The sequence below is a fragment of the Scylla paramamosain genome, chromosome 19, assembly GCF_035594125.1.
Source record: "Scylla paramamosain isolate STU-SP2022 chromosome 19, ASM3559412v1, whole genome shotgun sequence".
NCBI lineage: Eukaryota > Metazoa > Arthropoda > Malacostraca > Decapoda > Portunidae > Scylla > Scylla paramamosain.
Window position 1 is genome coordinate 6,669,166 of NC_087169.1, and position 27,999 is coordinate 6,697,164.

The 27,999-nt window shown below is 43.2% G+C and overlaps 1 long non-coding RNA gene across 1 annotated transcript; it reads right to left on the reverse strand.

The window, feature by feature from the left end:
- Positions 1-27,992, reverse strand: LOC135110050 (uncharacterized). The gene is made up of 3 exons (XR_010273061.1): positions 27,808-27,992; positions 27,218-27,454; positions 1-154 (listed from the first exon to the last, which is right to left on the reverse strand). It is a non-coding gene; the product is annotated as an uncharacterized LOC135110050 (long non-coding RNA).
- Between the last annotated feature and the right edge of the window lie 7 nt (positions 27,993-27,999).

Consider the following 27,999-nt stretch of genomic DNA (forward strand, 5'->3'; position numbering starts at 1 on the left):
TGATCGAAAATCCCTTTTTGCTTATTTGAAAGGGGGTTCGACGCCGATCGTCAGTGAAGTAGGATGAAACAATTACTGTTATATGATTTTCATGACTTATCAAAGAGAAGTGGCCTTTCATCACCTCAGCAAGAGCTTCTTTCGCTGCCATCACCTGTTTGAAGAAAGCAAATCCGAAAATTCACCTAGTATGTATGAATGTACATCATGCATTTGTTTATGTATAGTATATGCATGTACATTATACATGTTGTAAAATGAGTTACACGAGTAACACGCAGAAACTCGTGTTACACTCTGCATAATGCATATATTTATATTTATAATTATATTTATGTCTTCAGGTCGGACTTCTTTTCTGGTATCTACCCTAAATGCCTCAACTTCTCCTTCATTAACTTCTGCAACATTCGCGGCCTTATATCTAATTTTCAGTCTAAAAGAACATCTCTCCTCTACTAAACCTCATCTTATTTTCCTCACAGAAACGCATGTGTCTGAGACAACTGACAATAGCCCTTTCATGTTACCTCCTGCTTTCTCTATCTTCATTTTCAATCTAAAAGGTGCATCTTGTGACTATTTGCGCAACAACTTAACTTGCTCTTGTTCTCGTGCCCATGTTCTTGAACCTTCTGAATTTTCCACCATCTGCCTACGACTCTCATAGTAAATTTATATGTGCTGTATAACTCTCACCTTACTTCTATGACTATGGTCTGTCATCTCTAAACTGGCAGATGAGGTGGATTTTCCATGTGAACACTATTCCTTAGTTTCCCGAGGACGCGATAATGTCTCTCTCTCTCTCTCTCTCTCTCTCTCTCTCTCTCTCTCTCTCTCTCTCTCTCTCTCTCTCTCTCTCTCTCTCTCTCTCTCTCTCTCTCAGCGGGACAGGCCTTTGGGTACTCTGCCCTATCAGTACAAACACGGCGCTCCTTTTGTGATAGCCTTGTTTTATTGAAATCAACCCCTGGAGTCACAAATCCCGCGGGCACCAGATGCCGGGGTGCTTGTCTCGCCTTAGGACGAATAACAACAGGGACAACTGGGTCAGCACTTTCAGAAGCCTCCACACCCGGGTCGACGTCCGCGGATGGGAAATGCACCCAGACTCTTCCACCTGCAAGGTCATTCTCCAGAATGAAATCGATCCCCGACACTGGCAGGTCCTCCGCTAGTGACTCACACACCTCCGCCGTCACTAGCGGGGATGACAGCCTAATCTCCGCCGTGGTGAGGCTCTCCGTGGCGCCAATTCCCCGGCACCACACAGGCTGACCGAAGGCAATTCGCCTCCCAGTCACATTCATGCACAGCTACTGCTGTGCCGCTGTCTCTCTCAAAACTGTAACAGGGTATTCAACCTGCATCAGTCTCAACGGGGCCTTTACATAAAAATAAACGGCACCAGTCCAACTCGGACTTCATTGGGGACGGTGAGGTAACAATAGATGAGTGAAATCCACAACGGCCTTTCCACCCTCATGACTAAACACAGCCCGGATCTCATCCCCTTCGTGGTCCCGACCCTGGGATACAATGAAGGCTACCGGCTTCTGGGGCGTCTTGGAAGCTGTGACGGTTATTAATTTAGGATTTGATGTATCTCGTACTTCTATAATAATAATACGTGGGCTGCACACTGGGAGTACTGTGTTGCATGCTCCCCACCTGTCTCCGTCGTGGGCTGGTTGGAGACTTATTACCTACAGGGCTGACTCGCCCCGACTTGTTACTGGAACTACTATTATAACGTGGACTTCCAGACAAACTGGCGCCAGCAGCGCCACCAGACGTACCTCTAATGCACCGTGACACAGGCCGGTGCGCCAGCATGTGGTCATCTGCCCACCTGCCCACATAACCGCCTCCTTGAAGGTTTTAATCTTTTCTCACGGAGTACCGGTATTAACTCGTTCTCGGCCACGTTAATAAACTACTCCATTATTATGAGTTCCTATATATAGCTCATGGTAAGAGGTGGCCTGCTCGCTAGCAATTCATTTCTCAAACGTCTCCTCCAAGAAGCGAACACACTCAAGGTAGGAGCCACTAAGCATTTTCTTCCTTACTCGAAACTGCTGTCTGCACGCCTCCAGTCGCAGCTCATAAGCTCTTAGAATGTCAGCCTTAAACTCATCATAATGTTCCAAATCTTATACTGACATCTTGTCATAGACTTCCAAATCCTTACCCTTCAACATATTGGCCAAAAAGCCAACCCATCTTTTCTCAAATCTCCTGAATCACTCTTTTCATCGAAGTAAGTAATCAGTCTCAAACTCCTCACCATCTGGCTTTCTACTGTATACTCCTTAACTACCTCTCCTCTAAAGCAATGAGGTGAATTAATTTCTAATAGAGTCTTCTCCAACTCAAATATTCTATTTTTCTGTTTCCTCCCTCTCATACATATTCACCTCTTTCTCAGCTTCAAGTAACCTGGCCTTCTCCTCGGCCTCAGGTCTCCTTGCTTCTGTAACCTCCTCATTCTTCAACCTCCTTTCCTCGGTTTCAGCTTCCAACTTGAGCCTTCTCAATTCTCTCTCTTCCTTCTCTCTATCCTCCATCTCCATTTTTCTCATTTCCAATTTGAATCTCATCTCCTCAGATATACCTTCGGTCTGGGAGATTGCACCAACAGTGTTGGCAGGGCTAACACGTCCATGGACGTTATGTGTGGGACTAGGTGTCCTCACACCGAAACGGGTTAAATTTACACTGCCGCTTCCAGCTGATACAGGGGACTCAGGTCGCGAGTCACTCCGGCTACCAGCCTTCCCCTCAGTAGTTGGGAAATTGCCATGGGGGTCGCCTACCCTTATATGGCAAGCCATGTAGGTCCCCATTTCATGGGGACCTACATGGATTGCCATATAAGGATAGGATAGTCCACCTCCATGGCAATTACCCGGAGTGGCGATCCATTTCAGGATGGAGACCCTGGTTGTAAATAGGGTGTTACGGGATGGGGGAGGTGAGGGGGGGAGGATGGGGATCCCATCTTCACCCCAGGAGCGACTCTGATGGCATGCCATATTGCGAATGGGGACCTGATCAAGTTGCAAATGGGGAACCCTAGCAGCAATTTTCCGTAGACTTCAGTGGCAGTCCATTTCAGGATGGAGACCCAGGCTGTAAATTAGTGGAGGTTGGGAAGGGGAGGGGGTGATTCGCGACGGTGACAGCACGAGAGAGCGGGACGGTGACGGCGGCAATGACGGAGAGGTGGGCGCGTGTGTCCTTATCCTTCGGCGACGATGGAATGACTAAATGAATGAAATGATGGTGGTGGAAATTAATTGAATGAAGAGGGGGGGTGGACTGGCGGCCAGACGTGGAAGCCGCCCACCACACACGCGTGGTTAGGGGACGGCATTGCCATGGAAGTCGCCCTTTCAGTCACGTGTTCCCTCCGACAGCTCAGTTCATTCCAAGGTCGTCGCCACTGGATGGTCAAGGTCGGGCAGAAGGGAAATGGGGTGGGGGAGGCCTGCACGTGTCAGGAAAGTGGCAGGTAACGCCGCCAGGCTCCATGTGGCCTTACGCCACCAGGAACAATGCGGGCTTTTTTTTTTTTTTTTTTTTTCGGGGGGGGCGGGAACGGGAAGTTGAGGGCTATAGACTAGCGCGTGGACGCCACGCGCTAGTCGCCCGCGCGAATCCTGGACGGTCTGGGCGGCGAGACTTGCCATCACGTGTTCCCTCCGTCATCTTAGTACACCTCCCCCCCCCCATATGGTCAAGGTCGTCGCGACTGCCCCACGAGGTCCCGTTACCTGCCCATCCTTTTTACCTGGAGGAAGTGTCTGTGGATGACCGGAGCAGGTGGCGGCCTCCTCACACTTTCACCGAATTTTTTCTTTTTTTGGGGGGGGGCGGGAACGGGAAGTTGAGGGCTATAGAATGGGCGGTCGCGGGTCCTGGACGGTCTGTACCCTCCGACATCTCAGTACATTCCCCCCTATGGTCAAGGTCGTCGCGACCGCCCCACGTGATCCCGTTACCTGCCATCCTTTTACCTGGACGAAGCGTCTGCGGTGGTCAGAGCGGGGCGTTGCCTCTTCCACTTTCTCCGACCACCAGCAGCGTGGCTGACGTAATACTTATACCGGATGGTCGCCTTATTATTATTATTATTATTATAGCCGGCACGTGTTCCCTCCGATATCTCAATACATTCCCCTATGGCCAAGGTCACCGCGACTATCCACGCTGTACCGCTATAATCTCCAGTCTGTCGATGTATATATGTCATAAAAAAGGTAAAGTTTAAAGTCAGTCTGTTAGTTGACAGGGTTTAAAAAACATGTCATCGAGAGATGGTGACGATATATACCTATCTTCTTTTGCAGGTGGTAGGTCATTTCCCAAAAACACAACAACAGAATTTGAAAATAGAATCTTACCCATTCATTTAGACACCGGCAAGGATTATGAAGTCAGCCTGTGTAATATTTTATTCCCTAAATATTTCTACTGCATTACGGAAGGGGATCCAAATTCCAGTATATCGTTCTATGGTCGGGTTAAGCAGTCAGACTTTGATATGTATGAATATAATATGTATACCTATCTACCGGAAAGGAATATCATCTCCAATTTTACCGATAAGAACATACCGGCCATAACTAAGGCGATTAATGGACAGATAGTGAGAGAACTTCAAGCAATCTTGAATGACTCCTTTAAGATCTATTTCCCTTACTCGGATATCATTTATTATGACCACGACTTGGAGCGGGTCGTTGTGAATAACGCGATTGTCCCTCCTAATGACGATCGTATTTACAGTGATATAAGTATAAAATTTGCATCGCATATAGCTCGCATTCTGGGTTTCAATCCAAATTTTCGGTACACCTTCTACTTTCAAAGATCTGGCGACGTCATTTCATCTTCCAGCGCGAGCGAAGCTTCCTCCTCATCACCCATAAAATTATTCGCTCAATACGTACCGCGAGCTGATACAGGGACGCATTATATGTACGTTTATACCGACATCATTTCCCCCACGCGATTTGGTAACCAACTAGTTAATATATTAGACGTCATAGCACTCCCCGGCGACAGCACCAGTAAAGGTGCGAATTCAATTACGTATAAACCACTTTCTGTATCAACTATAGAGAGTGTAGCCATCAAAATTTCTAATCAAAGAGGCAAACCTATTCAGTTTGAAGATGGGGAAAACAGTGTTACTTGCGTGTTACATATAAGACCACGTTAACTTTGCGTCTCGGACGTAAAGTTTTGAAGAGAATCGATCAAGGTGGGATAATAGCTGGAGTGGAGGATAATGAAACAGGCAGGTGTTGCCTACTTCCGAGACAAGTCATGCGCCTCGCGACCATCTGCGCGGGAAGCTTCAGTGTTTCCTTGCGCGGCATGGCGGCCGGGACGAAAGTGTTGACAATGTTATAGAAAAAAGAGAAAAGAAAATGGGTGTTCACTGTGGAACAGCAGAGGCGCGGCTTTTATGTGAAGTGTGTGGGAGATGGCGCACTAATCCATCCTGCCCCTCGTGTGTGGAAGACCAGTGTGATTTATGCGAGCGGTGTGGACTTCTGTTTCCACATCCTCCACCAGAACACACCTGCGAAGTTGGGAATCCTGCTTCTTCTGGTAAGCATTATTACTTATTTTGGCGGGAATGTATAATAATAAAGATGAATTGACTGTCAATCTTTACAAGTTTGAGCTCTGAGCACATCTTCCAGTACAAGCTCACACTCGATTGAGGTTGAGCAGAACGGCGACGTAGAAGACACACGTCGGCGGGCTCCACAAGGCGACATCCCTTGCGGAGGCGGGGGAAGAAAAAATACTGAGAAAAAAAAATACTACAAATAATAAACCAATAAATACTGTGCCGCCACCACTAATATTTTTTTTTTTAAGACTCACCACGGCCGGGACCGAGTGGATTATCGGGGAACGTATTCATTTTTTTCCGAGACTTCAAGTCCTTTTCTACCTACACAAGGTAAATATCAATTCAATAATAATAATAATAATAATAATAATAATAATAATAATAATAATAATAATAAACTGTCGCTGCTTTTTCTTCCCAGACACGCCACAAACGGATGCAGGCCACGATGAGCGCAGCATGGCGGGAGAGTCGGCGGAAGCAGACCTTGATGAGCGCGGGATGCCGGAAGAACCGCGGTTAATTGACTCGAGGGAAAATTTTATGAGGAGCTTCACCAGACATCAATATGACATACCTGATCATGTAAGCAGAGATCCACTCGGCCTACTTACCGAATACAGGGAGTTCTTTATACGGGAAATTAGATCATATTTCACGTCACACGGCTCGCCATTCCCCCCATCCTGAAAATATTTTCACACATTTCTCTGTTACTAGTTAAACTCTCTACCTTAGGCGAGGATGAACATCGAGTCATTCATATTGCTTTTAGAGCACGACTGATCACCTATCAAGATGTGCCTGACCTTGTTGATTTATGGATCCATCAGCTGAACAGTCGGCTGGAAAGCCTTACCAGCGAGACTGAAGGATCTGGTTTTATCATTTCAAGAGTACAGAATTTTTTCATCAACTATTGCTTACACGTCGCATGTAGTGGCATAGGAGATTATGTTGCTTATCCTAGAGGCGTGCGAGGTGGGAATGAAATTTTCAATCCTGATGGCCGACATTCATCCTGTGTTATTCAGTGTTTGGCGGCTTTTAGACTTCATGCTCGAGGTGTACCTTGGAAAAGAATTCCAAAAATATTACGGAGACGGCATGGCGGAGAGAAATACGTCACGCGCGGAAAAGTAGAGAGTCCGGTGACTTGGGAGAACTTGAGTCAGTTAGAAAGGTTAAATCGCCTGTCTCTGGATGTTTATACTCTGACCAAAAGTGGTGAGATATACTATTTAACATCTTCAAGAAAAGGCTCGCGGAAGTATAAAACTGTAGCCTCACTCCTTTTACTAGGCGGAAGACATATGACGCTCATTAAAGACGTGGAGAAGCTGCACCGGAAATTGACGAGAAGCTGTCCCACCCCAGAGGGTCATCAGTTTTGCAAAATATGTTTCAGCTCAGTTCCCAAGTCTGTCAGTTTGAGCGATCACGAGTGTCACTGCGACTTCACTCAAACTCTTCTCTTTCCAGGTGACGGCAAAAAAGTAAGATTCAAAAATTTTGCTTAAACCTATCAGCCTGCCTACTTAGCATGTTTTTTATTTTGAAACTATGATAAAACCTAAGGAGAATAGGAGTGTGATAGCTGAACATGACCCAATTGGATACTCGTATCTCATCATCAATAGGCATGGAGATGTCGTGGAAAAGAGAAGTTATTTCGGTGAAGATCCCGTGAATAATTTCATTGATAGCCTATCCGAAGCTTGGCGATTCATCAAGGAAAGTGTAGTTAGCTATCCAATTAGCATGTCTGCGGAGGATGAAGTCCACTTCAAACGTCAGCGCCACTGCGAGCTCTGCCATCAACCCTTTAATATGAAAACCCCACCTCATAAACATCACGACCACTCATTACCACAAAATAATTAGAAGGGGACATTGTGCGCGCGATGCAACCTCCAGTGTCATGACATGAGGAAATATCTCATCACTCTGGCACATAATATGAGCTTTGACGTCTCCTTAATCATAAAAGACCTTCACTTGCCAGAGTCGCACGTGGACATCCTTGCCAAGTCAGAATCGCATTTATTGAAAGTAAGGAATAAGGAATTGCAGTTTCAGGACACGCTTTCCATTATGAATGCCGGGCCTCGGTCATCTCGCTCAGAGTCACGTGTAGGCGGGCTATAGCACGCGTTACGCCCAGGAAATGGTGAATTACCTCCCCGATGATGTAAGGCGTGTAATTTGCACTCAAAAACAGTTTCTTTGTTATGAGTACATCACCGACCTTGGCCGCTTAGAAGATCGACAATTGCCACCTCGCGAGGCATTTTATGACACGCTCAAGGGGAAGGTTCTGTCACCTGGAGAATATGAACACGCTCAAAGCGTGTGGAGTATGACATGCTGTCGCACTTTAGGCAATTACATAAGACTGTATTGTGAGATTGATGTGGGATTATTAGCCGACACATATCTCAAATATAGATCATACCTGCATGAATGTAATAGGCTGGACGTGACATATTACGTGTCACTGTCTTTTTATGCTTATGACGCTTTTTTTCAAGTCGACAGGCGTTCAACTTGATCCACCTTACGACCCTAACATGTATCACCTGATGAAAAGAAATGTACGAGGAGGCTTTGTAACCACGAACCCGACGGCGAACCCGGCACCTATGTCTTCTATCTGGACTATAATTCATTATATGCAAGCGTTATGTGTTCCCCCCTGCCTATGGGTGACATCAAAAAATTTTCTCAGTCAGAGATGGATGATTTTTTTGTAGTTGGCATCCAGAATCATGCGACAGATGGTGACGTCGGTTACTGGCTGCATTTAGACAGCTGTGACGTTTCCCCCAACGTGGCTCGGATCACGGACGAGTTCCCTCTGTGCCTCGCACACATGACTATTACAGAAGATGACATCTCGCCGTACAGTAAAAGACTGTTAGAAGCTGAGGGTCGTAAGCTGGGGAGGAAAAATCGTAAACTCGTGGCCAGTCATAAGGGACTGAAAGATCATCTGATCAGTCTGGAATTGCTGCAACTTTTACTCTCACTTGGACTGGAAATACAATGTGTCCATGCTATATATAGCTTCAGACAGGCTCCATACCTGAAACCTTTCATAGAAAGGAACGTCGCACAGCGTAAAAATGAGACGAGCGCCATTAAAAATCGCATTTGCAAACTGATGTCAAACACAGTTTATGGTAGATCCATGTTATCTGAAGTGAAGTATGGCCTCCAACAGAAATTAGTGACAAAAAGAAAGTCTTTCCTGAAGTATTGAAGAAATCCATCCTTTAAAAGGGTCCACCAATTAGGCGAGGACCGAGTCATATGTGTCAATAGTAAGAATACGATTAAAATCAGGCAGCCAAATTACTTGGGATACCATATTTTAGAAGTGGCAAAGAAGTACATGTACAACTTTTGGTATCGTGTCATCAAAGCTAATTATGGGGAGAGAGCTAAATTAGCTTATGAAGATACTGACAGTTTCATTTTCAGCCTGCACATATCTACAAACTTAAATGATGAACTGAAACATGGACCCATGGCAAATTTTCTCGACACCAGTAACTTTGCTTCAGATCACCCGTGTTTTAATGGGGAGCGGAAGGGTCAACTAGGCTTGCTGAAATCTGAAACCGGATCCACGCTCATCAAAGAGGCGATTATATTAAAGCCAAAGATGTATTCTCTGCTGTTGGAAGATGACAAGCAAGTATATCGAGGTAAAGGCATTCCAACTCACCTTCAGCAAATTATATTGCATCAGCAGTATAGGGAAACACTTAATAATGTCGCATGTGGGATGGTGGATTGCTATAATATCAGGAATGTGAAAGGACAAATTTGTACCACTCGTATGCGAAAGCGTACGTTGTCACATTTTGACGACAAGCGCTTTCACGTCGATGGCTATACCTCGAGGGCGTATTATCACCCCAACATTGATCAGCGGGAAAGAGATGTGGAGAATGACATGGAAGAGGAGGTGGCGGTGGATGTGGAGGAGGTGGAGGTGGATGAGGAAGAGGAGGAGGAGGAGGAGGAAGAGGAGGAGGAAGAGGGGGAGGATGGGATAATGAGTGGTCTGTGGCGTGATCGGGAGAGACTTTCCGCGGCATTATTCACATCATGATTAAGGGGTGGAGAAAGAGAGGACGCAGCTGCTAGCAGCTGCCCTTCATGTAATGTAAAAAAAAAAAAAAACATTTGCACTGACCACGTAGGTTAAGGAAGCGGGGGAGGCGGAGGATGGGTTAATGAGTGGGTTGTGACGTGATCGGGAGTGACCTTCCATGACATTATTCACGTCATAATTAAGGGGTGGAGAGAGACCGCGGCCGCTAGCAGCTGCCATTCATGTAATGTAAGAAAATTTGTTTTGAGTACGTGGTTAAGGAAGGGAATGAGGGGATTGTTCATGTACTGTAAGAACATTTGTACTGTCCACGTGGGATAAGGAGGATGAGGAGGAGGAGGTGGAAGAAGAGGAGGTAATGTAAGAACATTTGTACTTCGTAGGTTAAGGAGGGGGAGGAGGAGGTTGAGGAAGAGGTGTGGGTCGGGGGAGATGCACGTCATAATTAGAAGGCAGGGATGAGGATGCAGCTGGGAGGTTAGTTATGCTGTTACCTACATGACCATGTAAATAAAGGTTAAGCAATAAATACTGTAAACATATCGTAGCGTCTTTTAGTAACCCTCTGAACTTAACATGGACAAGACATTTAGCGAAGAGATGCTGAATCTCTTCAGATATCCTGCACGCATAATTATTGCAGGTTATACAAATTCCGGCAAAACACACCTCTGCAATAAAATTATAGAGAAATATCAGCATGGACTTAACAGAATTATCATTTGCGGCGTCTCATCGCATTTGCTGCAGCAGAATTCCCCTTTTCAAGATAAGGTCGAAGTGCATGAGAAAATTATTGATCCCGTGATGGATGATGACAGCCCATACGCCGACCAGCAAACGCACACACTCCTGATATTAGATGACAATCTCCTCATGGCTGGCAATTCTCAAACGATAGCAGAGGCTATCACCTAAAGGGAGACATAAAAATTTGTCAGTTATAATGATAGCGCAGAATGTCTTTTTCCCTGGAAAGTATGCTAGAACGATAACTTTAAATGCCTCACATTACATTCTTATGAAAAACAGATATATATATCAAATTGAATGTCTGGGCAGGCAACTTTATGGAAAGGAGCGCGCCAAACACTTTGTGGAAATTTAAAAAAATGTCGTGCTTAGACGAGATCACGGTTATTTGTTGTGTGATTTATCCCCGAACGCACCCGAAGAAATTCAACTGCGCACGAATATTGTGGATGAGCCACCCTGTGAGAAAGTCTATCTGCTATGAACGCCGTTTTGGACGAACTTTACCGGGATATGACGAATCCTGCGGCTTTAGGAGGTGTGCAAGCACTCTACAGAGAGGGGAAGAAAAGGGATAAGAATCTAACACTCCGCGATGTGAGGGCATTTCTGCAGGGCAATCGCACTTATACGCTTCACAAGCCGACGCTGAAACGTTTTCCGCGACGAAAAATTCTCGCTCCTAAACCGTCCGTCATTTTAACTTGCGATTTGGCTGATTTTGCGAGGCTGCACAGACACAATGGCGACGTCCGATACGTTATGTTTTGCCTGGACGTTTTCAGCAGGTACTTGAAAGTGGCAACGCTGACAAGTAAATCCAGACGCAGTAGCCTGCAAGCGCTGGAAAAAGTTTTAGAGTCGGGGAGTCTTACAGGCGTGTCGCGTCTTTTTACCGATCAGGGATCCGAATTTTATAATCAAGCAGTGAAAAAATATCTAACTTTGAAAGGTATTACCTTGTATTCCAATTACTCGCGTGAAACAAAGGCGAGTTTGGCAGAGAGGGTCATCCGAACCATAAAGGCAAAAATATATAAATATCTCACGCAGAACAATACACTGACGTATATTAACGTCTTGCCCACCCTAATAAACACGTACAATCACACCCCAAACCGCGGTTTAGGTGGCAACCAAACGCCAGCCAGGTTCACCGCTTCCGCGAGCTGTCACAAGTCAGGAGGCAATTTAAACGAATGTATTTAAATCGGCCAAGGGGAAAGAAAGTTGTCAGTCATAAATTAGACGTGGGAGACATTGTACGCTTGCAACGTGCTTCCCGAACGCAATTTAAATTCAATAAGGGTTATACCGTCAACAATACCAAGGAGCTTTTTAAGATAAGTCGTGTGGACTACTCACATAAAATCCCTATTTATTACATAAGGGATTTGGCGGGGGAGGACGTGACCGGCGCTTTCTACAGGGAAGAATTAATCAAGTCCTCTCTTCCTTCACATTACCAGGTCGATATATCACGATCGAAGGTGGAGCGAGATAAGAGAAAGTACTTCGTCCGCTGGCGTGGGTATCCAGATAAATTTGACAGCTGGATAGATGCGGACGACTTAGTAAGATATGGATGAGGAAAAACCATTGATATTGAAGTACAAGGACTTGGTTTTCCTCCTCTCGCACGTCACCCCTAAATTGCGGAAGCAGGTCTTACAGAGTTTCAATAAGCGCGAAGTCAATTGCATCTCAGAAATATTCGCCAACTTTTTGAAGAAACGCCTGACGGACGACGATACCATCATTAACCGCCTGAAAAAAAATCAAGAGTGATATTCGCACTGTAGCCTTGAAGAAGACGCCCGTGTACAAGAAGAAAGCCATTCTAATCTCCAAACGAGGTGGCAGCATATTGGCCGCGTTACTCCCGATAGCCGTGTCAGCAATAACAAGTTTACTACAGAGATGAAAGAATATTGTTTAGTTCCCGTCTCAGTTGCCGAGAGGTGTAAGTTTAAACCGGCCGACAGCGCAACTCATCACCGATTCACGTCAAAACAAGTCAAGAAAAAAAAAAACTTCACTTCCGCCGCCGACCACCGCCCTCCCCGAGACATCCACCGTGGCACCACCACCACGCGCACCTGTCAATCCGCCCTTGGATGATTTAATTCGAGTTGCTGTTCCTCCTACCTTTAGAGAATATGGTTTATCTCTCTTGAAATTATTGGAGGGTAAACCTGGGATTTCATGGGATGATCGCGGTAACTTACTTCCACCATTTTCGGGGATAAGCGTGTTTGATCTCATACGAGTACTGGGTCACGGAAAGGGGGACGCGAAAAGACTTTCACCCGATAAGCGTCCATTATTATCACTGCTACTTCGCATGGCGCAACTCCCCGCGGATGCCATCAGAAATACGACTCAACGAAGTAAACTGATAGGCGGCGGGGTCGGTGACATATGGGAAGCATATTAAATGAGAAGGTCCCCGTCTTACTCTGTAAACGAGTAAGTGCATCAATAATACATGAGAGCACATGTTAGGCGCGTCAGGGATAATTGATAAGGTTTATGGTCAAAAAAAGGTTTGCCCCCATCACCCACATCCCCTAATAAATAATACGTTCCCCGCCCTCCATCCCTTCCCACCAACAAAGGAAAAAAAATAACACCTGCGTCAATTTGAATGAATAAATTCTACTACGCAAGAGGTGTAATATCGACCAATACGTGCGAATAAAGGTCCGCGATGTCACATTTCCCCCTGACTCCCCTCACAGACGTGTTCAACGTGTGGATCAGCCCTCCAATTACTCGTCAAGATGAAGGTGGTCGAGGGCAAGCTGACCGATGGCATCTTCCGCGACCGCCGCTGTTATATCGCTTACTCAGTAAATGCTGTCTCCACCGAACCGTGCGGGATTGCGCGGGATCTCAAAATGATAGAGTCTCTTTCTAGCTGCATGCGTATTCTCGTATGGGTAATACGAGAATACGCATGCAGCTAGAAAGAGACTCTACTCACGAGAGATGACCCAGGACGTATCATTATCCACGCGCCTCCCACAGGAAGCGTAAATCTCCCTCACCTGGTGGCCTGCGTGACTCAGTATGGTTGGGGCGAGGACGTCGAGGGTAACGAGAAGGCGCGACAGGCAATCGCGACGTCGAAGGATTTGCCTTACGTGGAAGGACTCAAGATGGATACAAGCGTGAACCGACGCCAGCACTTCCAGAATTGCCTGAAAAAGATTGCCCTGCTAGCTATGGCGAACGCTGAAGTAGAGCAAATTATTATCCCGGAAGGACTGGGATGTAGAGGTCGCTGGCAGGATGAGTGGAGGAGTAATTACCTGCCTATGGTGGAAGGGCTGGCGCAGCGACTTCAACCTTTTGAAGTTGAAACTATTCTGGTGAGGAAGTCTGAATAACTATATCATGTAAATTTTAAAATAAAGTTGATGTGTGTTTGACGAATCGATTATAAATGTATTCCCTAATTGGGATGGCCGTTATTATTTATTTTGATCATGGCGGGAGCATAGCATTATCTGTATTTGACGAGTCTGGGCAACGCCAAAGACTGCATATAAATCGCTCAGTAAAACTATCATCGATTCGATTGCGAATCTACTTGCGGATCAAGTTGGCCGAGCCATTCACTTTGGGAGGGGTAAATCGATTACACTCTTACTACATATCAGACAAAAATAGATAGCCGGTGATTATGCTCGACGTCTTGTTCATGACGTGACGTCCATCATGACAAGAGCGTTCACACCTCCCACTCGAGAGGAATATGACTTGCTTTTTACGCAAAGCAAAGGTGGAGGATTAGATGACATCCGGGTTTTTATTCCACCCCATTCAAGAAGAGGTGGCGGTCTATTTTCCGTTTTGAGTGGCTTTGCTAAAAGAGCAATTCCCTTTCTCATGCGCACTGTGGCACCCGAAGCGCTCCAAATGGGAAAAGGTTTATTAACAGATGTTTTAGAGGGGAAGCGACTTTGCGAATCATTAAGAAATAGAGGTGTTGCAGCCGTGAAGGGCGTGGGCGAAAGGATAGTTCGAGGCGGACGAGTAATGAAAAAGAGGAAAGTTGGAGTCGGGAAAAAAAAAGAGAAAACCACCAACCAGGCAACTGAAAAGAAAGACTTGCTATAAAGCAGATATCTTTAATATTTAGCTTAGTCGCGAAGATGACTCATTACGGGCCGGATGTGCAGGGTGGAGCGACCTCCACCCCAATGAGCAATTATCTGACGGCCGTGAATGAGAATTTCCCGCGGGTGAATCGCCTGCATACCATCGAATCGTCAGTCGCTCCGAGGAGAAAGTTGGACGTATTACCCGTCAATTTAGACGCTAATGCTAATAATCATGTGGGGATTAACGATCCTTACATTGAATTTAGACTGCCTGGTATTCCAGGGCAATTTTTTGGATCTATCAACGCAGTCTCTAGAATTGTGAGTTTGCGTGGCTAAGGCAGACGGCGCGCCACTAGACGAAGGCGATCACGTCGTTTTTAGTAATGGTTTGAATAATACGATGTTTAAGTCATGCGCTTGTTATTTTAACGAACAGCTTGTGGAGTCATCCTCTTTGTTCAACTATCACGCCTTCATTAAAATGATTACAACAATCCCTCAGAATAAAATTGACTCTATCGGTCGAGTCGCCTTCTACCACCGCGATTATGATGGATCAAAAGGCATAATCAATAAATTTGATGAAGACTATTTCACGGGAGGGAACAAAGACGAGAAACAAATGATAAAAGATTGTAAAACGCACGGCATTTCGATGACTGCGCCTTTGTTTTCGGATATATCAAGTCTGGACGCTTATCTGCTTGACTCTGTTGATGTGAGAACTCGATTAGAATTGGCTGACAAAACATGGATTCTTAATTCACACCAAGATGCCAGCAGTTTCAAATTTAAGCTCGAGATGGCTAAGTTATGGGTTGACCGCGTCACGCCACATCCGCCCACCTTAGAATCGTTAAATAACTCCTTGACTCTAAATCATATGCAATACACTTATAACAGAACACTCAATAAAACGTATGTGTTAGCCGCCAATCAAACGTCTTTGATTGCCGAATTACCTTTCGCGCAAATCATACCTCAAAATTTGACCATGGCAATAGTTGATATGGACAGCTTACAAGGCGTAATTGATAAGAATGGTTTATATTTTCAACACGCCGATCTGTCACATGTACATATCACCGAGAACGGGCGACCATTTATAACGTTCGCAGCTCTTTCCCGCATCACGCGTCAAAATTGTTTTACACGACCCTTGAGTCACTAGGATTGGACACACGTAATTCCCTAACATTTGATGCTTTTAATAAAAGTCGGACAGTATGTTTCTTTAACTTTGTGACGGAGGACGTGCACAATGCCATCCCTCTGGATAAATCAGGAAATCTAAGAATTAATCTGTCTTTTGCTAAGGAACGTAATCACAACCACGTCATCATGTTTTTCGCCAACACTACTGGCGTCATAGAAATTGATCATTATCGTCACGTTCGCTGCATTGTCCGCGCATAAGTCGTCATGAATGCACGTGAAATACAGGCCGGTCTAGCAGGCATCTTGGGTGATCGAGTTTATTTCTTAGGTTGTCACGACCATCGCCGTGTGACAGATCTGATAAATCTTGCCAGAAAACAGGCGAAGCCATGCATTTTCATTCCAAATACATTGAGTGACTCAAAGACCATGGGCCACTGGATTACTGTTTATCTTAACTTGCACCCCAAATACAATTCCGCTGTCTTACATCATTTTATGCAAACTTGTCCACATATAAAAACTAGCACATTAAATTATCAACTTCAGGGGTTGAATTCCCTCGTGTGTGGCATTTATTGCATGTTTTTTTTGCCTTCTACTGAGTTGGCATACATTAAAACGTGTATTGTGCATTATTCACGCCACCTTCAAAAAGCATCACTATCTATATAATGACAAAAAAATTACTCGTATGGCTTACGTAATATTTCGTAAAATGCCCCATTGCATGCCTACGTTTTGCCCAGCCGGCAGCCGAGGGAGATGTCGTAACATCTGTAAAGCGGTAATAAGGTAGATTGGGGGGAGGGGAAAGGGGGTCAATATGGGGCAATTGCTGACGGATAAGCGTCACTTCGCCATCACCTCTCAACCCAGTCGGACGTCGAAGCCTCATCTCCAAGAATGGAGCAAGCTGACAAACGTTTCATCTTGAGAACAGCGGTTGAGTACACCATTGCCTTGCATGCCATCTCGCATCTTCACCATTGTAAATTACATTAACATTCTTTGCCAATGAATAAGAAGAGGGAGAGGGGGAGGGGAAAATAAAAACTTTTCCATTGTTCTCATCGTTTTTTTTTTTTTTTGTCTGTTACAGAACGCATCTCTATCCGCTTCGATATCTATCTGGGCGATGTTGGGGGTAAGCGAAGCCGTTACATGAGGATGTCAATGTGGAGAAAATGTCAGAACCTGCAAAGAAGAAATTGATCTTTAGCGATGACGACATGTCGCCGCTGCCGGTCAGTCCACCTCCTGTTGCTCCATCAGGACAGGAGTCGCAACAGAAGCAGCCACCACAGCAGTTGATGCCGCCACCTCAGGAGTCGCTGATGCCGCCTCCGACCGAAACACAGCCGCGGCGGTCAGATGAGTCGGCAGTAGGCGGCAAAGAGGGTCAGGAGGTGAAGAAGAAGTCGCAGGAAAACAGAAAAAAAAATATTCCCCCCTAACACGCCAGAGGATGACAGCACACCAAAACTCCCCGTTGCTCCAGCCGCCCCTCGTAAAAAGCTGATTCCTAGAGTTATTAAAACTACGCCCGTCATTGACAGCGATGACGATGATCTCTTCGCCTTCAATTCGCAAATGTTTTGAATGAAAGAGATGTATTTGCCCTAATAAAGCAATGAGCTGTATTTGTCCTAATAAAAATAAAATGTCCCATTGACTCTTCATAACCTTTCTAATAATAATAATAATAATAATAATAATAATAATAATAATAATAATAATAATAAGGCGACCATCCGGCATAAGTATTACGTCAGCCACGCCGCTGGTGGTCGGTGAAAGTGGAAGAAGCACCCGCTCCGCCCCGGCCATCCACAGACGCTTCCTCCAGGTAAAAAGGATGGGCAGGTAACGGGACCTCGTGGGGCAGTCGCGACGACCTTTACCATATGGGGGGGGGTGTACTGAGATGACGGAGGGAACACGTGATGGCAAGTCTCGCCGCCCAGACCATCCACGATTCGCGCGGGCGACTAGCGCGTGGCGTCCACGCGCTAGTCTATAGCCCTCAACTTTCCGTTCCCGCCCCCCCCCGAAAAAAAAAAAAAACCCGCATGGTTCCTGGTGGCATAAGGCCGCATGGAGCCTGGCGGCGTTACCTGCCACTTTCCTGACACGTGCAGGCCTCCCCACCCCATTCCTCTTCCGCCCGACCTTGACCATCCAGTGGCGACGACCTTGGAATGAACTGAGCTGTCGGAGGGAACACGTGACTGAAAGGGCGACTTCCATGGCAATGCCGTCAGAGTCCCCTAACCACGCGTGTGTGGTGGGCGGCTTCCACGTCTGGCCGCCATTCCATCCCCCCTCTTCATTCAATTATTTTCCACCACCATCATTTGATTCATTTAGTCATTCCATCGTCGCCGAAGGATAAGGACACACGCCCCCACCTCTCCGTCAGTGCCGCCGTCACCGTCCCGCTACCCCGTGCTGTCACCGTCGCGAATCACCCCCTCCCTTTCCCAACCTCCACTAATTTACAGCCTGGGTCTCTATCCTGAAATGGACTGCCACAGAAGTCTACGGAAAATTGCTGCTAGGGTTCCCCATTTGCAACTTGATCAGGTCCCCATTCGCAATATGGCATGCCATCAGAGTCGCTCCTGGGGTTGGGGGTGGGATCCCCATTCTCCCCCCCTCCCTTCCTCCCCTCCCCCATCCCCCAACACTCTATTTACAGCCAGGGTCTCCATCCTGAAATGGATCGCCACTCCGGGTAATTGCCATGGGGGTCGACTATCCTTATATGGCAAGCCATGTAGGTCCACATGAAATGGGGACCTACATGGCTAGCCATATAAGGATAGGCGACCCCCATGGCAATTTCCCAACTACTCCCCTCAACGACTTACACCGAATATGGGTACACACGAGACAACGAAACAAACAGTCTCCCCCACGTTGCGACGAAGCTTCCAGCTATCCTGACGAAGTCGCCAGTTTCTGTTATGACCACATTTCCTAGTACCTTCACAAAGCTGCCGCACTTGGACTAGCTTCACTGAACCATCTTCTACGTGGGGTCATATACAGGTGTCTCTTGTGACTCCTGCACCTTTTCACAGCGGTCGTAATGTCAGGTCACACTAATTGGGGTCGCTAGTCCGACCCACCCACAGACAAGGGAAATACTCTAACAACAATTAATTCCCACAGCTGTGAAAGGACAGCCACGACAACTACGTCTAGGAAAGACAGTTACAACAACCAGTAACACATATATGGTCGACGTATAACATCTCGCTGGACATTCCCCCTCCATAACAAATTCACCCACTATCCAATAACGTGTTGTAGCCTTAAGCCGAGCAGTGTCGTTTACGGCCTCCTGAACGTCAGATCTTGTCAAGAGCTCAAGTGGAAGTAAAGTTCACTACACAGCTAATTACTTAAATTCTCTGCGACTGAACTGCATCACCCAGCGGTGGCATTTAAGTAAAAACAAGTTAATAAACTAACTAACTAAACTAACTAAACAAGTGTCCATGAACACACAGGAAGGTCATTCACCGCTCACTGTGCACTCGCTCTACCGACACACACACACAGCCGAGGAGCTGCATCCCTGGATATGGAGTAGGTTATACACAACCACCTTCTCTGGCAGTCTACTATGGAGATTCCTATTCAATATAAGTAGGCCGGGCCGCAAGCCCGTAAATGACTGACTTATTCCCTTAGGGCAACTGAGCCGACTAACTTTTATCCTGCCCTAGTCTCCCTCAGATATTACTGCTCGTAACAGTACGTCTGCTCTAAGTGCTGGGTAGTGACTGTGGAACAGTGTTGCCAATTCAATTTGGCTAATGGTACCAGATTGGGCCAACAAAACGTACCCAATGGAAAGTGAGAAAAAAAAAATAATAATAATAAATAAATAAATAAGTAAAAAAAAAAATTATATATATATATATATATATATATATATATATATATATATATATATATATATATATATATATATATATATATATATATATATATATATATATATATATATATATATATATATATATATATATATATATATATATATATATATATATATATATATATATATATATATATATATATATATATATATATATATATATATATATATATATATATATATATATATATATATATATATATATATATATATATATATATATATATATATATATATATATATATATATATATATATATATATATATATATATATATATATATATATATATATATATATATATATATATATATATATATATATATATATATATATATATATATATATATATATATATATATATATATATATATATATATATATATATATATACACACACACACACACACACACACACACACACACAGAGAGAGAGAGAGAGAGAGAGAGAATTTGCTGCACACACACACACACACACACACACACACACACACACACATACACACACACCTTCAAATATTACATTTACATCAAATGCATGAGTAGAAACAAGGTAAGTACAAAGGGACTTTGAGTTGAAAAATGATAAAAAAAAAAAAAAAAATGAGTCAAAAAAATTCTAAACAGACGATTCCCAAGAGGTAGGAGGCTCCAACCCCCATGCACCAGCATCTGAAATGTCAGTGGAACAGGGTTTCTTACCTTTGAATAGAGCTGCAAATCATCGTCTCCCAGTGCCTGTTGGTGGTGTCCACTTACAACTCATTTTAGTAATAATCTCCTGGAAGAGTTCCTAAGTTTTGCAACTTTTGTATTCAAGCATACATTTGCTACAGATCAGTCCATTTAGAGTTTATGTCTGCAGTCGTGATCGGCTCTTTGTCTTAATGATGGCAACTAGGGGGAAAAAAAATCTCTCTGCAGCATCAGATGAGTGAGGCAAAATTCAGCATAAGTTTTGTGACATTTGGGAAACAGCATACCAAAATATTTCAGGGTCCTCCGCTGCTTCACTCAGAGCTGGCAGTTCACACGAAATCAGCTCTCGTCATTCTCTATTCAGGCCTTCACAGGCACTCTCTTGAATTATGTTTGCAAATGTGATTGCCAAGGGTATGAGGGACTTCGGATTTCCTTGTTGCACATTAGATGATCTAGTGCATCACGTATTTGTAAGTTATAAAGCAGATTAGCGGACAGGAAACATAAAGCATCTGCTTTAAAAGAGCTACATAGAAATTGAATGTTCTCACTTAAAACTGCTCTAAATCTATTTTGCAAATATCAAAAGGTGCTCTAGGAGAATGTTTTCTGTCACTGCTCCACGGTAAATTTCTCCTAGACTGAGATAGTTGGACGGATCAGATATATTAACATGAGTTAGGTCAACATTTTTAAGTTTCTCTCTTTTCATGAAGTTACTAAGATGCCTTTAACACTGCTACAGGCACATGTGCGAAACTTGTTTATTCTTAGGGATGTTGCCTGGAAATCAAGGTTTGCTTTATTAACTCTAAGCAGGATATATGCCAAAAAGGCAAAGTACATTTTTGCTATTGTGTCATTTAATTCTTATAATATTGCAGCAGCAGATGCCATTCCATCTTCTATTGCAGCTGATGTAAAATATAGTTTTAGTGTAGGTTATTGCTTTAAAAGTCTTTTTTACGACTTCTACTAAGGAAAGCAATTTAGTGCACTTAAGGTGCAATATTCTATGAAGTGTTACATCTGTAAATTTCTGAAACTGTCCATATTCTGATAATCTTTTAAGCTGTTCATGATGTAGGAATATATATTCCGAACTAATTCTTCAACCCTATTTGGAAGCTTCACACATGCATTTGAGGTACAGAGAGCAAATGAGAGGCAAACGCAGAATTGCACAAACATTGATGGGTTATCTCTTTTTAGTAGAGTTATGACTCCTCCCTTTTCTCACATCATTACACTTACATTATCATTGGCAAATCCAATTACATTTTCTATAAGAATGTCATGCATGCTGAAGAAATGCTTGATTGATTTGAAAATACCTTGAGCTGTACATTTTTTTTACATCAAGTAAACTTAAAAAGTGATCACATGTTTTCTGATCATTAAGGTCACAGAACCGAGCAATCAAGGCAAGATGCTTTTGGGTAGAAAGATTCGTAAACTCAACAATGATGGGAGAAAATTTTGTGCCGTTCAGACGAGCAACAAGATCTGATAAATTAGTATTACCCATTGCATTCCCAAGGAAAACTGTGGTCTTCGTTCTGCCACATTTAACAGCACTGGCAGTTTTAGAGTCCGGACTCCCATTAGCAATTAATTCAGGCAAATAATCCATTATAGATACAAGTAAGTTACGTTTTGCAATGAAGGCGCACATTTTAATTTCTGATTTTGTTACTTGCTTTTCAAAGCAAGTATGCACGCACTAACCTTTTAAGTCCACTCTGCTCCTCCATATGGTATTATAACTTCTGTGCTACCAAAGGCCATTTTGATTATATAAGAAAATAAAGTTGCCACAAAGTGATCAACCTCGTCCAATTACCAATAAGATAACTGGTTCGCTTACTTGAACCGCATCTTACGTTTCTAGAGTCTTCCTCTCACTACCCAATATTTGTACGAGACAAGTTACCTGATGCTTACTCACACGCCGAACAGTCCAGGACCTGCCTGGTAACACTGACTCCAAAACACTGTCCTCACACTGTCCTTTGCGCACCATCAGAGTGACACTTATTAAAGAAAGCCATCGGGTGGAGGACTGGGGCCCGGGCCGGCCAATGCGTGTAAGCTACGCGTTACGTACTTGATTCGAATAGGAACCACAAACATTATTAATTAATGCCAGAAATATCAGATGGAAAAACACTGAGATGCCAGTCCCCAAACAGGGTCCGAAGTGGAAGTAAAAAATTGAATGGGAAGTGTCTTGAAACCTCTTCAAGGAATTAAAGTCATAGGAAGGTGAAAGTACAGAAGTAGGCAGGGAGTTCCAGAGTTTACCAGAGAAAGGGATGAATCATTAAGAATACTGGTTAACTCTTGCATTAGAAAGGTGGACAGAACAGGGATGAGAGAAAGAAGAAAGTCTTGTGCGGCGAGGTCGCGGTAGGAGGGGAGGCATGCGGATAGCAAGATCAGAAGAAGAGTTAGCATGAAAATAATAACAGAAGATAGCTAGAAATGCAACAAGACAGAAAGGGTGAAGACAGACAGTTAGAGGAGATGAGAAGCTTTTGATTCCACCCTGCCTAGAAGAGCGATATGAGTGGAACCACCCCAGACATGTGAGGCATATGCCATACATGGACGGATAAGCCCTTTTATAAGTTATCAGCTGGGAGGGTGAGAAAAACTGGCGGAGACGTTTGAGAATTCTTAACTTCATAGAAGCTGCTTTAGCTAGAGATAACATGTGAACTTTCCAGTGTAGATTATAAGAAAAGGGCAGACCGAGGATGTTCAGCGTAGAAGAGGGGGACAGTTTGGTGTTAATGAAGATGGGATAGTTGTCTGGAAGGTTGTGTTGAATTGTTAGATGGAGAAATTGAGTTTTTGAGGCATTGAACAATATTAAGTTTGCTCTGCTGAAATAAAAAAAAAAAAAAGAAATAGAGAGATCAGAAGTCAGGGGTTCTGTGGCTTTCATGCGTGAAGTATTTACCTTCTGAAGGGTTGGACATCTATGCAAAGACGTGGGAAAGTGCAGGGTAGTATTATTGTAGGAATGGATAGGGCAAGAAGTTTGGTTTAGAATATCATTAATGAATAATAGGAAGAGAGTGGGTGACAGGACAGAACTCTGAGAAACACCAATGTTAATAGATTTAGGAGAAGAACAGTGATCGTCTACAACAGCAGCAATAGAACGGTCAGAAAGGAAACTTGAGATGAAGTTAGCGAGAGAAGGATAGAAGCAGTAGGAGGGTAGTTTTGAAATCAAAGCTTTGTGCCTGATTCCATCAAAAGCTTTTGATATGTCTAAGGCAACAACAAAAGTTTCACCAAAATCTCTGAGAGAATGATCAACACCCAGTAAGAAAAGAAAGATCACCAGTAGAACGGTTTTGACGGAACCCATACTAGTGATGAGATAGAAGTTAGAGGAATGATAGATAAACGTTTAAGAATCTTCCTGTTGAGGATGGATTCAAAAACTTTAGATAGGCAGGAAATGAGAGCAATAGAACGGTAGTTTGAAGGATTAGAACAATCACCCTGTTTAAGAACAGGCTGGATGTAGGCAAATTTCCAGGAAGAAGGAAAGGTAGATGTTGACAGAGTTGAAAGAGTTTGACTAGGCAAGGTGGAAGCATGGAGGAGAACAATAGTAGGGAGCCCATCAGATTTATAAGGCTTCCGAGGGTTTAGGCCAGCGAGAGCATAGAAAAATGATTGCGAAGAATTTTAATAGGTACAATGAAGTAGTCAGAGGGTAGAGGAGAGGAGCAGGAGCAAGCCCTGAACCATCCAAGGTAGAACTTTTAGCAAAGGTTTGAGCAAAAAGTTCAATTTTAGAGATATATTTGATAGCAGTGGTGCCATATGGTTAAACTATAGGAAGGAAAAAAAAAGAAGCAAAGTCATTGAGGATATTTTTGTCTAGATGCCAGAAGTCACGAGGGGGGGTTAGATCTTCAAAGATTTAGACACTTTCTATTTATGAAGGAGTTTTTGGTTAGTTGGAGAACAGATTTGATATGGTTCTTGGCAAAATGAGAGAAGTGCATGAGATTTTGGTGATAAAAGTTTCAAGTACTTTGTGGGCCACCTCACTATCATGTATAACACGAGAACATGCTGTGTTAAATCAAGGTTTGGAAGGTTTAGGTCGAGAAAAGAGTGAGGAATGTACGCTTCCATACCAGACACTACCACCTCTATTATACGCTCGGCATACAGAGACTTGTCTCTGACACGGAAGCAGTAGTCATTCCAAGGAAAATCAGCAAAATACATCATCAGGTCCCCCCAACTGGAAGGGGCAAAATGCCAGAGGCATCTCCACTTTGGGGGATCTTGAAGAGAGATTGGAGCGATATGACAAGATACAGATATAAAATTATGATCGGAGGAGCCCAAAGGAGTAGAGAGGGTAACAGCATATGCAGAAGGATTAGAGGTCAGGAAAAGGTCAAGAATGTTGGGTGTATCTTCAAGACGGTCAGGAATACGAGTAGGGTGTTGCACCAATTGCTCTAGGTTGTGTATGATAGCAAATTTGAAGGCTAGTTCACCAGGAGGTTAGTGAAAGCTGAGGAAAGCCAAAGCTGGTGGTGAATATTGAAGTCTACAAGAATGAAGATCTCCAGAAAAGGGAAGGGAGTCAGAATATGCTCCACTTTGGAAGTTAAGTAGTCAAAGAATTTCTTATCGTCAGAGGAGTTAGGTGAGAGGTATACAGCACAGATAAATTTAGTTTGAGAGTGACTTTGTAGTCCTAGCCAGATGGCGAGAAACTCCGAAGATTCAAGAGCGTGGGTACAAAAGTAGATTAAGTCATTGCGCAAATTAACGCAACATCCTGCCTGGGATTCAAAAAGAGGATAGAGAAAGTAGGAGGGAACAGAAAAGGGGCTACTGTCAGTTACCTTATACGCCTATGTTTCATTGACGAAAAGAAGATGAGATTTAGTAGAGGAGAGGTGGTGTTCTGCAGATTGAAAATTATATCGAAGATCGCTAATGTTGTAGAAGTTAATGAATAAAAAGTTGAGGGGAGTGTCAAGACACTAAGGGTTGATATCAGAAGAGCGGTCCGAACTGGGAACATTTGTGATTCCCTCCCCGGATGGGGACTCCGAGGCTGGTGTAGGAATCGCCATAATATTTATTTATTTATTTTTTTTTTGAGTGAAGGGTGTGTGTGTAATTAGGTGCATATAGTTTTGTGTGATGGAAGATATATATATATATATATATATATATATATATATATATATATATATATATATATATATATATATATATATATATATATATATATATATATATATATATATATATATATATATATATATATACACACATTAAGGGTATAAATGGGCAGGAGATTTTCTCTCAAGCATATTTCATTAAAATGCAACCTCTGCCTTTGTTATTTTCTTCAAGGTATTTTCTCTATACCTAATTAGTGTCTTATATTCTTTTTCAAGACTGCTTATGGTTTGGCCGTAGCTAATCATGGATGTTATATCCAAATTTCGGGTCCCTTGACCCTTCTTCAGTAGCTGGTGGTTGTTCTCTCTGCGGTGTTGGTGGTGAGAATGAGGTTGTCTGCTCTCTGCGCGCATTATACGCAGCCCGCACAGGATCAGAACGAGCTACGCACTATGGGCGGAGCCGCTGATTGGCTGCTTTGTCGCGTGGCTCGGTGAGGTTGCCGCTTCGTTTTTCTTTCTTGATTTCTTCATGCTTGGTAGGGCTTGGAGGTCTTCTGACTGAGTGTTTAACTTCGGATTATTATATTTTATGTGGGGGGCTTCTAAGATCATCCGTCCGTCGTAAGGCGTCGCCCATCGTTGCATCCATCGATTATTTCTGTGCTTTCTTCTAGGGTTTTTCTTGTAATAGCGATGCCATGTTCTTTTAAGTGCATTGTTAACCGTCGAGGGAGTTTTGTAGTAGTCATGCCGATGTAAGACGATGATAGGACTTCGCAGTTTCCTTGTTTGCAAGTAAATCTATATACGACATGTGATTTCTGCATAATTATATTCTCTCTTGGTTTCGGGGCTGTTCTTGAGGAGGAGGTGAACCGTTTTCTTGTTTTTGTAGTAAATTTGAAGTTTCAGTCTTCTTTCAGGATATGTTGGCCTTACGTTGTTCTTGATTATTCTTGTTATTATTCTCTCGTCATCTTGGTGTGCTGTGGAGTAGAACGCTCGATGGAAGATGACTATGTCTTTATTTTCGCTGTTGTTGTTGTTGTTGTTGTTGTTATTGTTGTTGTTGTACCAACGTTCGAAGATTCTCTTGGTTTGTTTATCGATGTCTTTTTCTCTGAAGCCGTTGTTTATTAGTACCTGTGTTGATCTTTTTATTTCTTGATGTACTTATGTATGTATATATATATATATATATATATATATATATATATATATATATATATATATATATATATATATATATATATATATATATATATATATATATATATATATATATATATATATATATATATATATATATATATATATATATATATATATATATATATATATATATATATATATAAATATATATATATATATATATATATATATATATATATATATATATATATATATATATATATATATATATATATATATATATATATATAATATATATATATATATATATATATATATATATATACATATATATAGGTGTGTGTGTGTGTGTGTGTGTGTGTGTGTGGTTTTCCGGCCTCAGTGGTAAGTAGATAAATAAACATATAGAAGTACAGGAACTTACTTTGAGTTTCTTGTATATTTTAATTACAACTGGATCTTTATGTTTTGTGAAATATTCATATGGATATCCTTTCAGCATCCACGGTTCAGTCGCCCATTCCCAGTTTTCTGCCAGTACTAAATCCTTGAATGTTTCAGGTTGCTTGGACTTGCTCTGGATGCTGAGATTCGCGATCAAAGAAGACTGATACGCGGTGGTGATTACTAAAGAGAATGTGAGCCACCATCCCAGTATTACCTGCAAACATACACTCCAATCAATTCATGAATACATTTTCTTCATTGACATAAAGAAAAAAATACATTTTTTGTATTTATACAGTAAGGCAACACACACATGCTCTCTCTCCTCTCTCTCTCTCACTCTCCCTCTCTCTCTCTCTCTCTCTCTCTCTCTCTCTGCTCTCTCTCTCCCTCTCTCCCCTCTCTCTCTCTCCTCTCCTCTCACTCTCTCTCTCCTCTCTCTCTCTCTCTCTCTCTCTCTCTCTCCTCTTTCACACCACACACACACACACACACACACACACCACACACACACACACACACAGAGAGAGAGACGAGAGAGAGAGAGGAGGAGAGAGAGAGAGAGACCTGTCTAGAGGTGTCGGCAGGTCGGTAGAAAATACACTGTTTCAACAGGGCGCCCCAACTGTGCAATAAGGACCTAGAAAACTGGGCAGTGCTACTCCGTATGACGCGTTCGTGGATTAATTCAAAGGTCCATAATGCTGTACCAAACATTGCTGCAAGTGCTAATACGACTCCCCAAACCTCACCTGCAAT